The sequence below is a fragment of the Mirounga leonina genome, unplaced genomic scaffold (assembly GCF_011800145.1).
Source record: "Mirounga leonina isolate KUSES-001 unplaced genomic scaffold, KU_Mleo_1.0 Mir_106, whole genome shotgun sequence".
NCBI lineage: Eukaryota > Metazoa > Chordata > Mammalia > Carnivora > Phocidae > Mirounga > Mirounga leonina.
The window spans coordinates 804,909-819,477 of NW_023270232.1; positions in this window are offsets into that span (position 1 = coordinate 804,909).

The following is a 14,569-nucleotide window of genomic DNA, read 5'->3' on the forward strand; positions in this document are numbered from 1 at the left end:
CATTTCCCTAATGATCAGTGATGTTGAGCATCTTTTCATGTGTCTGTATGTCTTCTTTGGGAAAATGTCTATTCATGTTTTCTACCCATTTTTAATTGAATTATTTTGGGGGTGTTGAGTTTGATAAGTTCTTTATATATTTTGGATACTAAGACTTTATCAGATATGTTTTTTTTTTTTTTTTTTTTTTGCATTCCATAGGTTGCCTTTTAGTTTTGCTGATCATTTCCTTTGGTGTGCAGAAGCTTTTTATTTTCATAAAGTCCCAATAGTTTATTTTTGTTTATGTTTCCTTTATGTCTATGGTCAGGAACAAGACAGGGTTGTCCACTCTCACCACTGTTATTTAACATGGTACTGGAAGTCTTAGCCACAGCAATCACAAAACAAAAAGAAATAAAAGGCACCCAAATCAGCAAAGAAGTCAAACTTTCACTATTTGCAGATGACATGATAATTTATATTAAAAACCCAAAAGACTTCACCAAAAAATGGCTAAGACTGACACACAAATTCAGTAAAGTCATAGGATACAAAATCAGTATACAAAAATCTGTTGCATTTCTATACACCAATAATGAAGCAGCAGAAAGAGAAATGAAGGAATCAATCCCATTTACAATTGCACCAAAAACTGTAAGATACCTAGGAATAAACCTAACCAAAGAGGTGAAAGACCTGTACTCTGAAAACTATAAAACACTGATGAAAAAAATTGAAGATGACACAAAGAAATGGAAAGACATTCCATACTAGAGGGTTGGAAGAACAAATACTGTTTTTTTTGTTTTGTTTTGTTTTATTTAAATTCAATTAGCCAACTTATAGTAATCATTAGTTTTTGATATAGTGTTCAATGATTCATTAGTTGCATATAACACCCAGTGTTCATCACATCACAAATATTGTTAAAATATCTATATTACCCAAAGCAATCTACACATTTAATGCAATCCCTATCACAATACCAACAGCATTTTTTTTCACAGAGCTAGCGCAAAGAATCCTGAAATTTGTATGGGACCACAAAACACCCTGAATAGCCAAAGCAACCTTGGAAAAGCAAAACAAAGCAGGAGGTATCAAAATTCTGGACTTCAAGTTGTATTACAAGGCTGTAGTGATCAAAACAGTATGGTACTGGCACAAAGATGGACACATAGATCAATGGAAAAATGCCCACCATTTTTAAATATTCATGAAGTAGTCACAAAGATTGATGACATCTTGGCTATCAAATTTTTTTTAAATCTTAATAAATTTCCCAAATGAGGAAATCATGTACACTATTCTAATTATAATTTACTAAAATTTAAAAAACAAGAATAAAAAATAAGTGAAATAACTAGTGACTTTGAGAGTATTTATCTAATGATAAATAATACTATATCATGAAGAATCAAAACCTTCCTAATATGGCCTATGTAATACTATTAAGAAACTGTATCAATTTAAATTAGTTATTATAAAACAGGTAGAAAACAAATAATCTCCTAACACAGGTAAATGTGCATCATCTAAGCTTTTAAAAATGTGAGGAAAGACAGAATAAAGCAGAAACAAATGAACTTTAAGATAAGCAATTATATGTGATGATATGTATTTTAATAAATTCATATAATATATAATACTTTGGAATACAAACTTCATTTGAAACATAGATTATGTTTACATTCCATATATTTATTTATATTATACATTATATATTATTTCTCTCTATATACTTATATATAAAACATACATTATAAATAAATACATTTATTCATAATTCTATATTTTGTTACATGTATACAAATATTTATATATGAACTATAATTACAGAAAAGTACATTTTAAGGGTTATAAGTTGAAGATTGGTATAATTATATATTAATAAATTTGAGATACCAACATAAAGTTGTTGATTTTTTTTTGGTAAAATATCAACCTATAAGAGACTTTATAAAGTTAAAAAGATAGAAAAGTAAGTAAAATATCTATTACAAAAATGATGGCAAGTCCATGAAGTTTTATGGGCAAATATATTAAATAATTTAATATATATTTATTGAGCACCAATTATGTTCTCAAGGATACTCTGGATGCTAGATGTGTAAAGAAGAGAGGGGGATAAATATTGTCTGGTCTGATGGAGCTTACAGTCTATTGTAGGAGTGAAATATTTGAAAGAATAATCACAATAATCAGTGTGTAATTTCTAACAGCATTAGTGATTTTGGAAGGAAAAAAAAAAAGAAATGAGATCCCTCATAAACCTCTAAGAAATGTATCTGGCTTAGAATCATGATGGAAGCGTTTTGAAGTCTTCCCTGAAATGTGAGATTAGAACTGAGATGTATAGGATGAACAGGAGTTCATAAGTATATATGAAGATCAAGTATATAAACAAGATACATAGATGATAGATAGAGAGGGAGAGACAAAGGTAGAGAACTTTAACATACCTGGTGTATGGTGAGTGCACATACATATTAGTTACTGCTATTATTAGGTAATTTATGCCAGTTATACTTAAAATATATTTGTTTTTTACATACATATAGTTTTTGGGTAAATACTTGTTTAATTCTGGAATAATCATTTTATGAGGCAGGGAGGGAAATGAATTTTCTGGGTTAATAATCAAATGGCAATGTGGCAATATACTTAGTTTCAGTTTAATAATAAAAAAAAAAAAACAACCTAAGCTTTGTATGTAATAACTGTGCTTAAGGCAGGATCAGATATGAAGTGAGATATATTTTTGGTACATCATGTTAACTTCTATTTTTCAAATCTATTTTCAGTAATCCATACTTTGAGTATTAGGGAAAATTCTTTCTTGCTTTCAATGGTGTATTGGTAGCAAAATTTTCAGAAAACCTGATTTTAATATGAAAATTATACTTCACCTTTCATTTACAGTTTGTTTTGTTTTAATGTTGTTTTTTTTTGCTATGTATCTAGTTATAAGAGGAACCAATCAAATCAAAGTATTAAGAGGAATTTCTTTTTAAATTAGGTTTTAGAAGTTCCCACCAGAGCATAGACAAATATTCCAGGAAAGGAAAGGAAGTGTGAAATAAGAACAAATGAAAACTGCCTGTGTCTTTGTTTTTGAGTGAGCTTAAGAAAAATGGAGGCATATTGACAGAAGACAAATTACTTCATAATTGCGTCTAGAAATAGCTTCTTTTAATGTAGTAAACAAATGTCATTCTGCTAGACACATCAGAAAATAGTCTCAAATAGAATGAATAAAATAAAAACAAAGGAGTTGACAAGCTTGAGAGATGACTGAGCCTTTCTCTGAAATAATTTTTAAAAAGAAGTGAAAATAAGGCAACTGGAATTTCACATCTTAGGAGGAAAGTCTTGGTGCTGCTCAAGATGGAACAGCCCATTCTGCCTTTCAACAAATCCTTTCCAGATATTAACTTGGAGTTATGATTTACAAAATAACATTACAAATGATTTATGCTACAACTGAAGCTAGTTGTATATTTTTAACTAGAGCGTCATTCTATTTTACTCAAGTGGAAGTAATTTCAATTTCCCGTTATTATCTTAGGCTATGATGCATGCCGTAATTAGTGCCTATGGCCCATGCACATATTTCAGAGGAGAAAGATATTTAGAACCACTACTTTTGTCCCACCCTTGGACAGAGATAGGGGATGGGCTAGGGAATCCATTAAAGCCAGAAACATTAAAAAATGCTTTCCTTGGGGCACCTGGTTCAGCCGGTTAAGTGCTGATTTTGGCTCTGGTCCTGACCTCAGGGTTGTGAGATCAGAACCCCGCATTAAGTTCCGTACTGGGCATGGAGCCTACTTAAGATTCTCTCTCTCCCTCTCCCTCTGCCCCTTTTCCCTCACTCATGCAGCACACACACACTCTCTGTCTCTTGCTCAAAAAAAACCTTTCCTAATAAGGTCACCTAGACTAATGAAGTAAACTTATGTCTTCCTCTATAGTCTTTTTCATGTACAGTTGAAAATTAATCTTCATGGAGAATTTTTTATCACAACCTTGACTGTGCTCAAAATTCTCTATAACACTAATTGTATATGGGCTAAAATCGGGATAGTTTTGTTTGGTGAACTTTCTACGTCATGCACTAAAGTAGAAAAAGTTGGACTGGCAGTAATGAGACCAAAAGTGTGGGAATTCACAATGCCTGGCTAACTAAGATATAATAAACACAGTTCTCCTTGGGAGAGGCTGGTTGAAAAGCAAAGAAGGAGTGACCAGAAAACTGGGCCTTCTTTTAGGTTTCTGGGCTGAAAACAGATCCTAATTGTGGCTCAACGTTATCTCCCAGGGGACTTAACTTAGGTTAGTCATAAATCCTTAACAGTCACCTACCCCTGCCTGCAAGTCATGAACATAGATAGTTCTAATCACACAATGCCCATAAATGTCACGTCCCTAGTTATGGAAACTATATTCCTTTCTAATCTTGATTCTTTGATGTAACCATAACATGCATAATAAAAATGGAGGTAGAGCTTGACTCAGGGCCTTTCACAACTAGAGTGTCTGGTCCACAGGCCATCTCCTTTCTCCTACTTAGGTGTCTGGAGTAATCTTTTCTTTCTTTTTTTTTTTTTTTTTTAAAGATTTTATTTATTTATTTGAGAGAGAGAAAGAGAGAGAGCATGAGAGGGAAGAGGGTCAGAGGGAGAAGCAGACTCCCCGCTGAGCAGGGAGCCCGATGCGGGACTCGATCCAGGGACTCCAGGATCATGACCTGAGCCAAAGGCAGTCGCTTAACCAACTGAGCCACCCAGGTGCCCCTGGAGTAATCTTTTCATTTGCCATCTCAGAGTTTGCCCAACACAAAAGCAAATAAAACAAGACAAAACAAAAACAAAGTGAGAACCTGAAATTGTAAATCCATGAAGATCCATGGAGGTAAGAATATTTATTTAAGAGTATGGTTAGCATTCAATCCTTGATGGTGAAGCAGAAATGGAAATAGAGGCAGGAATAAGGTTAGATACCAACTACTGCAGTAAGAAATGCCAGACTTCAGATGAAAACAAACAAACAAACAAACAAAACAAATTTGCTGGATCAGTATACAGTCAAGGCCAAGGGGAGAAAATAAAAAAAAATAAAGGTGGGAAACAAAGAGAATATGGCTGACCTGAATTAATAACATGGGTGGCAGTTCTTGCAGATGGTACATTAGAAGGACTGAGACTCTGATCCTTTGGACTTCTCATCTTCTGTCTTAAAGGAGTTGCTATCTAAATCCTGCATTCCAGAGCCATCATTAAAGAAGGTTCTTAATCTATCTTTATTTATTTTATTTTATTTTTAAAGATTTTATTTATTTATTTGACAGAGAGAGATATAGCGAGAGAGGGAACACAAGCAGGGGGAGAAGGAGAGGGAGAAGCAGGCTTCCTACGGAGTAGGGATCCCGATGCAAGGCTCGATCCCAGGACCCTGGGATCATGACCTGAGCAGACGCTTAATGCCTGAGCCACCCAGGCGCCGCAATCTATATTTTTTAGATATATTTGATACATATCATTATAATAGTTCAGGTGTACAACATAATAATTCAATATTCTATATATTATGAAATGATCACCACAGTAAGTCTTATTAACATCCATCAGCATACATAGTCATAGCATTTTCTTTTCTTGTGATGAGAACTTTTAAGCTCTACTCTTTTAGCAACTTTCAAATATGCAATATCATTATTAACTGTAGTCACTATGTTGAACAATAGATCCCCATGGCTTATTTATTTTATAACTGAAAGTTTGTATTTTTTTTTTTTTTTGACAGAGAGAGAACACAGGCAGTGGGAGTGGCAGGCAGAGGGAGAGGGAGAAGCAGGCTCCTCACTGAGCAGGTAGCCTGACATGGGGCTCAATTCCACGACCCTGGGTTCATTACCTGAGGTGAAGGCAGATGCTTAACTGACTGAGCCACCAGGTGCTCCAGAAGTTTGTAGCTTTTGACCCCCTTCACTTCTATTCCTCATTTTATTATCAAGTCTCACCATCCACTACTTCCTATGTGAAATTCTGCATTGCCGAACCTGTCTGCTCTGCACACACGGAATATACTTTGTAATTCTCTGTTTTCTTCTTTTTTTGTTCACACTAAATTTCACTTTGATTTTTCTTTCTCCTGTGTCTTCTTAGTTTATCCTATGGATCTTTTGACTCTCAGCTTAAATCCTACCTCATTTGTGATACCTTCCTGAAACTAGATCAATCACACAGTTTCCTCCATTTCTAAAACTAAAGAGCTCATCATCTATACTATTCACTGGACAGAAAACTGTGTATGCTTCATATTGCTTGCATTATTTATGTTATTTAACTTGTCTTTTTTGTCTAATCTTACTATAGGCATTTGGAAGGCAGAAGACATGATTTTGCTGGATAGCACCCAACGCATTAGTAAAGGCTAAGTCAAAAATCAAAATCAGGGGGCGCCTGGGTGTCTCAGTCAGTTAAGTGTCTGCCTTCAGTTCAGGTCATTATCTCAGGGTCTCGGGCTCCCTGATCATCAGGAAGTCTGCTTCTCCCTCTGTCTTTCCCCCAACTCGTACCCTCTCTCAAGTAAATAAAAAATCTTAAAAAAAGAAATCAAAGTTGGGCAGTTAATATATGCCAGGCTCTATGCTATGTACTGTTGTTAAAACAAGAGATGAAATCTGTGGATGCTTTAAAGAAGCTTGATGATTTTTCTGGAAGAAGAAAAGATTTGTATTAATATTTTAGAGAGGAGAACATGAAGTAGGGCTTATAGGGTTGATGTTGGGGGAAAGGGGATTTCCTAGATAAAATTAGGTCTACATTAAGACTTTAGTAGGCATTAGCAAAAGAAAAAATAAAGGACGAGTGTTCTAGCAGAAGATTGCTGTGAGAAAAAGTCTAGTGGTTAGTCAGGATGAAATTCATTCATTCACAGGATTTACACCGTTTGTTCTGAAAAACATACTCAGCTGGTGGTTATTGATGAGAGTGATGAGCTGATTTGCTTTCAGGATGTTATTCCATTAATCAAGACCAAGGAATGACTTTTAATTTTTTGTCATAAAACCTAAATTCTGACATCTGATATTCAGGTCCTTCCATAGACTGACTTCAAAATTATCACTTATCCACTATAATCCACAATGGTTTCTTTTATTTCAGCTAGGAAAATATACTCACTGTCTCCAGATTTGTTGCATATTTTTATCCTCTCTACTTTTCTACAGTAAATAACTACAAAGGAAGGTAGATCATGATAAATATATAAAAGTATTATAAATTTGCTGCTTTGAGAGTTCTGAGGAAGTAGACATTTTTGCAGTCTTGAAGGGATAGCAAAGACTTGATAGGAATTACAGTGCTTTGTATGGTCCTTAAAAATCAGTCTTGTGTGTGACTTTTTAAAACGAATATTAAAAATGTGTTTACACATGCATTTAATTACTCTGGGCCATAAACACTGATGATTTTTTAAAATGTTTTTTGTCTTTGTTCTCCTAAAAAGGGATATTTCTCATGCCTTTGACTTTATTTCTGAGAGTCTAGTGTTGGTCATAAAGTAGTAGATGAATAAACATTTGCTAATTGGTTTATCAGATTTAGAAAAATAAATATTGAAAAGAAGAAAGCACAGTTGTGATGAACCATACCACATAACCTTTAAAATTAGCATTATTCTTCAGTTAATTGGGCTATTGAGATAAGTTACACTGTCTCTTCAGCCATACTAAACATTACCAATTTAATAATTTGATAAAGAGTAATGTCATCTGGGGAGTGCAGGATTTAAAAATGGTGACACTGCAAACGAGAAAATAATAGATATTTTGTACAAATTTGTAATTTTGTTTCTGCCTATTGTAGAATAAAAGAAAAATAGTAGGAAAGTTTAATGGAGCCTACACTATTCACTCTTATTTTACTTGCAATTGGTTTTTGTTTGTTTGTTTTTCTGGGGTTGGTGCTAGCAGGGAAAGAGAAACAACAGCTTAATATGTCTGTGAAAGTTAGTGTAAATGGAAATCGTGAGTTCCCAACTATTACAATGCAAGTAGATCTACTTAGGATTGAAATAACAACATAAAGTTTCAATCCCTTGGGAAAAATTACACCAGGCAGACTGATTGAGTGGAAACTATCCAATAAACTGTTCATGGACTTTATAATCAGTGAACTATATAAAAGAGACTCATTTTCTGAATTGCATGTCAAGAACTAAATTTACATGATGTAGCCACTTGAAGTAAACACAACTAAGCATGCTGGTACATGAACCCCTCGGGGAGAAATTGAGCATCACTAAGCAACTGCCTGACCTCCCAGCCAGAGTATTTTATGCGACTGAGTGAATATTACTGCTTAGTGGGGGAAAAAATGTAATGGTGATTACATAATTATTGTCTTTCTTTAACAAAAATATAATAGTTCCACTATTGCTAGCTGCACAAATTTGAACAATAAAAGTTCCTAGAAAACAGATATAACAGTCTTCCAGTAATGTCAGATTAAGTAAATTAGATCAACTCTGCCTTAGAGAACAACTAGAAAAGCCAGATAAGATATACCCATATATCAATTGAAAAGCAATGGTGTACTAATAAATTCACAAAGAATTACCAAGTGTGGTAGATTACTTGTGATATTTGTACCATTTACAAGGTGACTCTTTGGTTCTTCCCATCAGAATGTAGAGTCTTTTTCCCACCCCTTATCTGTGCTGGTCTTGGGACTTGCTTTGGCCAAAGTAATTTGGCAGATGTGGCAGCATGCCAGTTGTGAATCTAAATTTCAAAAGAGATTTCAAGCTTCTATTCTCTCTCTTGGAACTCTGACACCATGGACTATAGCAAGGCCAGGCTATCCTGCCAGAGGATGAGATAACACATGGAACAGAGCTGAGCCTGCCCAGGCAAGGACATCCTAGACCATCCTAGACCAACCAGCCCTCTGTCACCCATCCATAATCCACAGGTTTGCCCAGCCAAGAATAGCCACATCTGGCCCAGATAAGAACCATTCAAGGAATCCATTTGTTGAGAGAAATAATACATAAGAATTGTTGTAACCACTAAGGGACTTGAAATGCCGCTATACTTACCTTACACACCAGGCCAGAAACTAAATTTCATGATATTCAGAGAGGTGAGCTCAATATTTGGGGACAATTTTCCTTTTTCCTTGTTTACTAGTTCCTGTTTCAAAAGCTTAAACAACAGTAACAATGACACCAAACTGTTGACTTGGAATTTCACAGGGAAAAAACATCTCCAAAGATAAGGAAACTAAAGATACTATATATATAGTGTGTGTGTGTGTGTGTGTGTGAGATCTATATCTATATATCTATATCTATATCTATATCTATATCTATATCTATATCTATATCTATATCTATATCTATATCTATATCTATATCTATATATATCAGCAGATAGCAGAAAAGGGAGTACTAATGGATGTTCTCCTAGCAGAAGAAAAAACTCCCAGTTGAATGTTGGAAATGCAAGAGGAATAATCAGGAGGGCATAAAGGGAACTTTATTTTTCTAAGGTCCTTGCATATTTTTGTAGAAGATGTAAAAAAGTTGATTGATATTTAGACCTTGATAAATTAAGGATCATTTTGAAATCTCCATGGGAATCATTAATGATAGTAATCAAAGAGTAGGTAAAAAATGAGAGAAACAAGAACAGATAGAGTTCTTAAAAAAATAAAGCATCAAAAAGTAATTGATTTATCTCAAATATACTGATATAAGAACAAATGTAAATGGATCAGAGTCCAGTCGTAAGTTGGATTATCTCACTTTAAAAAAAACAAAACTTTGCTTTTTATAAGAAACATATCTAAAATAAAAGATATAAAAAGTTTACAAATGACCACATATATAACAAAAATATCAGTATGCCGAAAGTTGGTGTACTTATACTGCTAAATCAGACTTTTAGGCAAAAAGGGTTAATAAATTTAAAAAGGGGTATTTTATAATGTAAAGTTTTAATCCACCTGGAAAACATATTCATTATACATTCATGAGCACCTAATAATGTAGCTTCAGTATATATACAGCAAAATATAGATCTTGTGTGTGTGTATGTGTGTATATATATCACTATATCTAAAAACTGCATAATATACACTCTTAAGCAAACAAGGAATATATCCAACAATTCACCATAATATATAAAAACAAAAAGAGATAAAACAGATGAAATTGTTTCTGATATCATTTCAATACACTGCCCCCTTCCCACGGAACTCAACACTCCAACCCCCAGCTCCAGATTCCTATTATATTGAAATGTACAGATTTTATATATCTTAAAAAAAATAAATTACCTTTATTCATAAATGCATGGTTATTGTAGAAAATTTGGAAAATATAGAAAAAATACTTAAAACTCATGAAAGTTATCTGTAATCCCTCACTCTCACTCATCCTGATCTTGGTGTAAGGGAATGAGTATGGGTGTTAAAGTCAGACCTGAGTCCAAAAAATGTCTGTGATCTCCAATAGTTGTATGACTTTGAGAAAAGGTACTTAACTTCCCTCAGCCTCAATTTCCTCAGGGAATTAGAATAATTATACTAGTTAAGACTATGTTGGTTATAAATAAATCATTTCAATTTCACAGGAGCACATTCAGAAATTAATTATAGCTATACAAATAGGGTGTCTCATAAAATCAGATTTGGAAATATAGTGGGACCTCAAAAAGAAAAAAGTAGGATTGAAGGGAATCTCAAAATACAGGAATAAACATCAACCATCTCCCACTTCTAGTTTTCTTGTCATGTATACCTTCATTTTTCTTTCTCTAGTTCTTAGATCAGATGAGAAATAACCATGAAAGTTATCCTGGTTGACTCAAGTTTGGGCCAGTGCTCAGCCAAAGTCTAATTCACTGTAAAGAAGGAAATGGGGTGGCATTTTACAAAATACTTGCTCAATTGCAGCTGCTCTAGGGGTGGTGAGGCTAATGGAGGATGTCTGTATAAGCAGAGCATTCATGACTTTTCAGTGCTACTGTGAACATTAAATGTATTTAAATCTTTTGGTGATCATTGATAGTTATTATGTTGATTATCAGAAACATTCAGATTCACCTATTGATTCTATTTTCATAGCTTACTTTAAATCACTTTACTTCTTTTATACAAGTGCATGTACACACATACATATCACTTTTTTATACTTACACACCTATACATACAAAAATATTTAGAAGAAATGATGCAATAAGTAAAAACATAAATTTAAACTATGTGCTTTTTAGTAATCATTATATTGTAACCCTCTTTATGGATTATTTCAAACTCTTTATAAACAACTTTTTTGATTGTCTCTGGTATTATTGTTAATATACAATCCTATAATTAACTGACTTACCTAAACAAACCTTCATCTTTAAAGTGAATTGGAAATGATCGGCAAGATGGTGGAGGAGTAGGAGACCTAAATTTCATCTGGTCCCAGGAATTCAGGTAGATAAGGATCAAAACATTCTGAACACCTACAAACTCAAAAGGAGATCAAAGAAAAGAATAGCAGCAACTCTCTGAACAGAAAAGCGACCACTTCCTGGAAGATAGTACGTGCAGAGAAGTGAATCTGAGGTGACATTCGGGAAGATGGATGGCAGGGTAGGGGGCCTCCATCAGCTGCTACCAGCAAGTGATAAGCAGCGGAGCACAAAATCGGAACTTTTAGAAGTCGGCTCCACCGAGGGATGTTGCTCCAGTGGCTAAGCGGGGGGTGGAACCCTCGCTGGGACAGTGTGGTCTCAGGACCCTCAGGGTCACAGGAAGATCAGGGGTGCCTGAGTGTGGCACAGCTCCCAGGTATCAGAGCAGGGAAGCCAGCTGCAGAGACGGAGCTGAGGAGAGGGCTCTCAGCATGTGGTTACCATAAACCATGATCCATGGCACAGTTGGGCCACTGCTCCTCCACAGGGACCCAACAAGCCACAGATCCAGGGAGACTCTCCTTCCTCCCCTGGAAGGAGTGGTGCAGGGTGCACCACAGGACTCTGCTGGGTTTGCAGACTCCACACGGGGTCGTGTGCCAGAGATAGAAAATGCAGGGTCACAGGCCGGTGAGCATGGACTGCGGCTGGAGACTGGAGAGACAGGAGTGATCAACTGCTTTTCTCTGGGGGCTCACTGAGGAGTGGGGCTCTGAGTTCTCAGCTACTCACGGCGGAGATTGGGAGGTCGCCATTTTCACTCTCATCATCCAAAGCTGTACAGAAAGTTTGCAGGGAACAAAAGCTCCCGAGAGCAAACCCAAGCAGATTACTTAGCCTGGATCTGTCTCAAAGACATTTGAGAACCACTGCAACAGGCCCCTCCCTGAGAAGATCAGCAAGAACAGCCAGCCAAGACTGAGTTTACCGATCAATGAGAATGGTAGAACTCTAGCACTAGAGGAATAATGCACATGGAATTCATGTTTTTTTTCCCATAATTAGTCTTTCAAAGATAATTTTTTAAATTTTCTTTTTTCTTTTTCTTTTTTTTGAATTTTTCTTTTTCCCCTTTTCACCAACATCTTATCAATCCCTTTTAAAAAAAAAAAAAAAACATTTTTATTTTTCATTTTTAGAGTCATATTCTATAACTTCCTAGTAGTTAACTTTATTTTTGGTATATATATATAAGTTGTTCTCTCTTTAAAATTTTGGGATAAGTTTCTTCTAACAGACCAAAATATACCCTAAATCTCTAGTGTATGGCTTTATTCTAGTCTGCCTGATCACATTCTCGCCCTTTTTTTTTTTTAAAGATTTTATTTATTTGACAGAGAGAGACACAGCGAGAGAGGGAACACAAGCAGGGGGAGGGGGAGAGGGAGAAGCAGGCATCCTGCCGAGCAGAGAGCCTGATGCAGGGCTCAATCCCAGGACCCTGGGATCAGGACCTGAGCTGAAGGCAGATGCTTAACCAACTGAGCCACCCAGGCGCCCCTCTCACCCTTTTTTTATTTTAAATCCTGTTGCTTCTTTTTCAACCAACTTCTTATCTTATCAATTCCTTTTATAAAATCCTTTATAATTTTCATCTTTATAGTCATATTCCATCCCTTCAGTGTATTTACAATTATCTTTGTACACATATAAGCTTTTCTTTCTTTAAAATTTTAGGAGGCACTTTCTTCTCACAGACCAAAAAATGCCCCAAATCTAGTGTGTGGCACTGATCTATGCACCAGCCTGATCATATTTGATCATATTCTGTTTTTTTTTTGTTGTTGTTTGTTTGTTTTTATCTTTTTCTTTTTTTCTTTTTTTCTTTTTTTCACTTTCTTTTCCCTTGGTTTCAGGTCTCTTCTGATTTGTTTAGTGTATATTTTTCTGAGGTAGTTGTTACCCTGTTAGCATTTATTCTCTCATTCATCTATTCTCCTCTGGACAAAAGACAATACGGAAAAAATCACCTCAAAAATGAAAACAAGAGGCACTACCGACTGCCAGGGACATAATCAATATGGACATTAGTATGATGTCGGAACTAGAGTTCAGAATGACAATTTTAAAGATACTAGCTGGGCTTGAAAAAAGCATGGAAGTTATTAGAGAAACCCTTTCTGGGGAAATAAAAGAACTAAAATCTAATCAAGTTGAAATAAAAAAGGCTATTATTGAGGTGCAATAAAAAATGGAGGCTCTAACTGCTAGGAAAAATGAGGCAGAAGAGAGAATTAGTGTTGTAGAAGATCAAATGATGGAAAATGAAAAAGCTGAGAAAAAGAGAGATAAACAACTATTGGATCATGAGGGCAGAATTCAAGAGATAAGTGATACCATAAGATGAAACAACATTAGAATAATTGGGATCCCAAAAGAAGAAGAGAGAGAGTGGAGGCAGAAGATATATTGGAGCAAATTATAGCAGAGAATCTCCCTAATATGGGGAAGGAAACAGGCATCAAAATTCAGGAGGCACAGAGAACCCCCCTCAAAATCAATAAGAAAGGGTAAATAACCCAACATCTAGTAGTAAAACTTACAAGTCTTAGCGACAAAGAGAAAATCCTGAAAGCAGCTCAGGACAAGAGATCTGTAACCTACAATGGTAGAAACATTAGATTAGCAACAGACCTATCCACAGAGACCTGGCAGGCCAGAAAGGACTGGCACGATCTATTCAGAGCACTAAATGAGAAAAATATGCAGCCAAGAAGACTATATCCAGCTAGGCTGTCATTGAAAATAGAAGGAGAGATAAAAAGCTTCCAGGACAAACAAAAATTAAAGGAATTTGCAAATATGAAATCAGCCCTACAAGAAATATTGAAAGGGGCCCTCTAAGCAAAGAGAGAGCCTAAAAGTAACATAGAACGGAAAGGAACACAGACAATACACAGTAACAGTCACCTTATAGGCAATACAATGGCACTAAATTCATATGTTTCAATAGTTACCCTGAATGTAAATGGGCTAAATGCCCCAATTAAAAGACACAGGCTATCAGATTGGATAAAAAAACAAGACCCATCGATATGCTGCCTGCAATAGACTCATTTTAGACCCATAGACACACACAAATTGAAAGTGAGGGGGTGGAAAATAATTTAACAT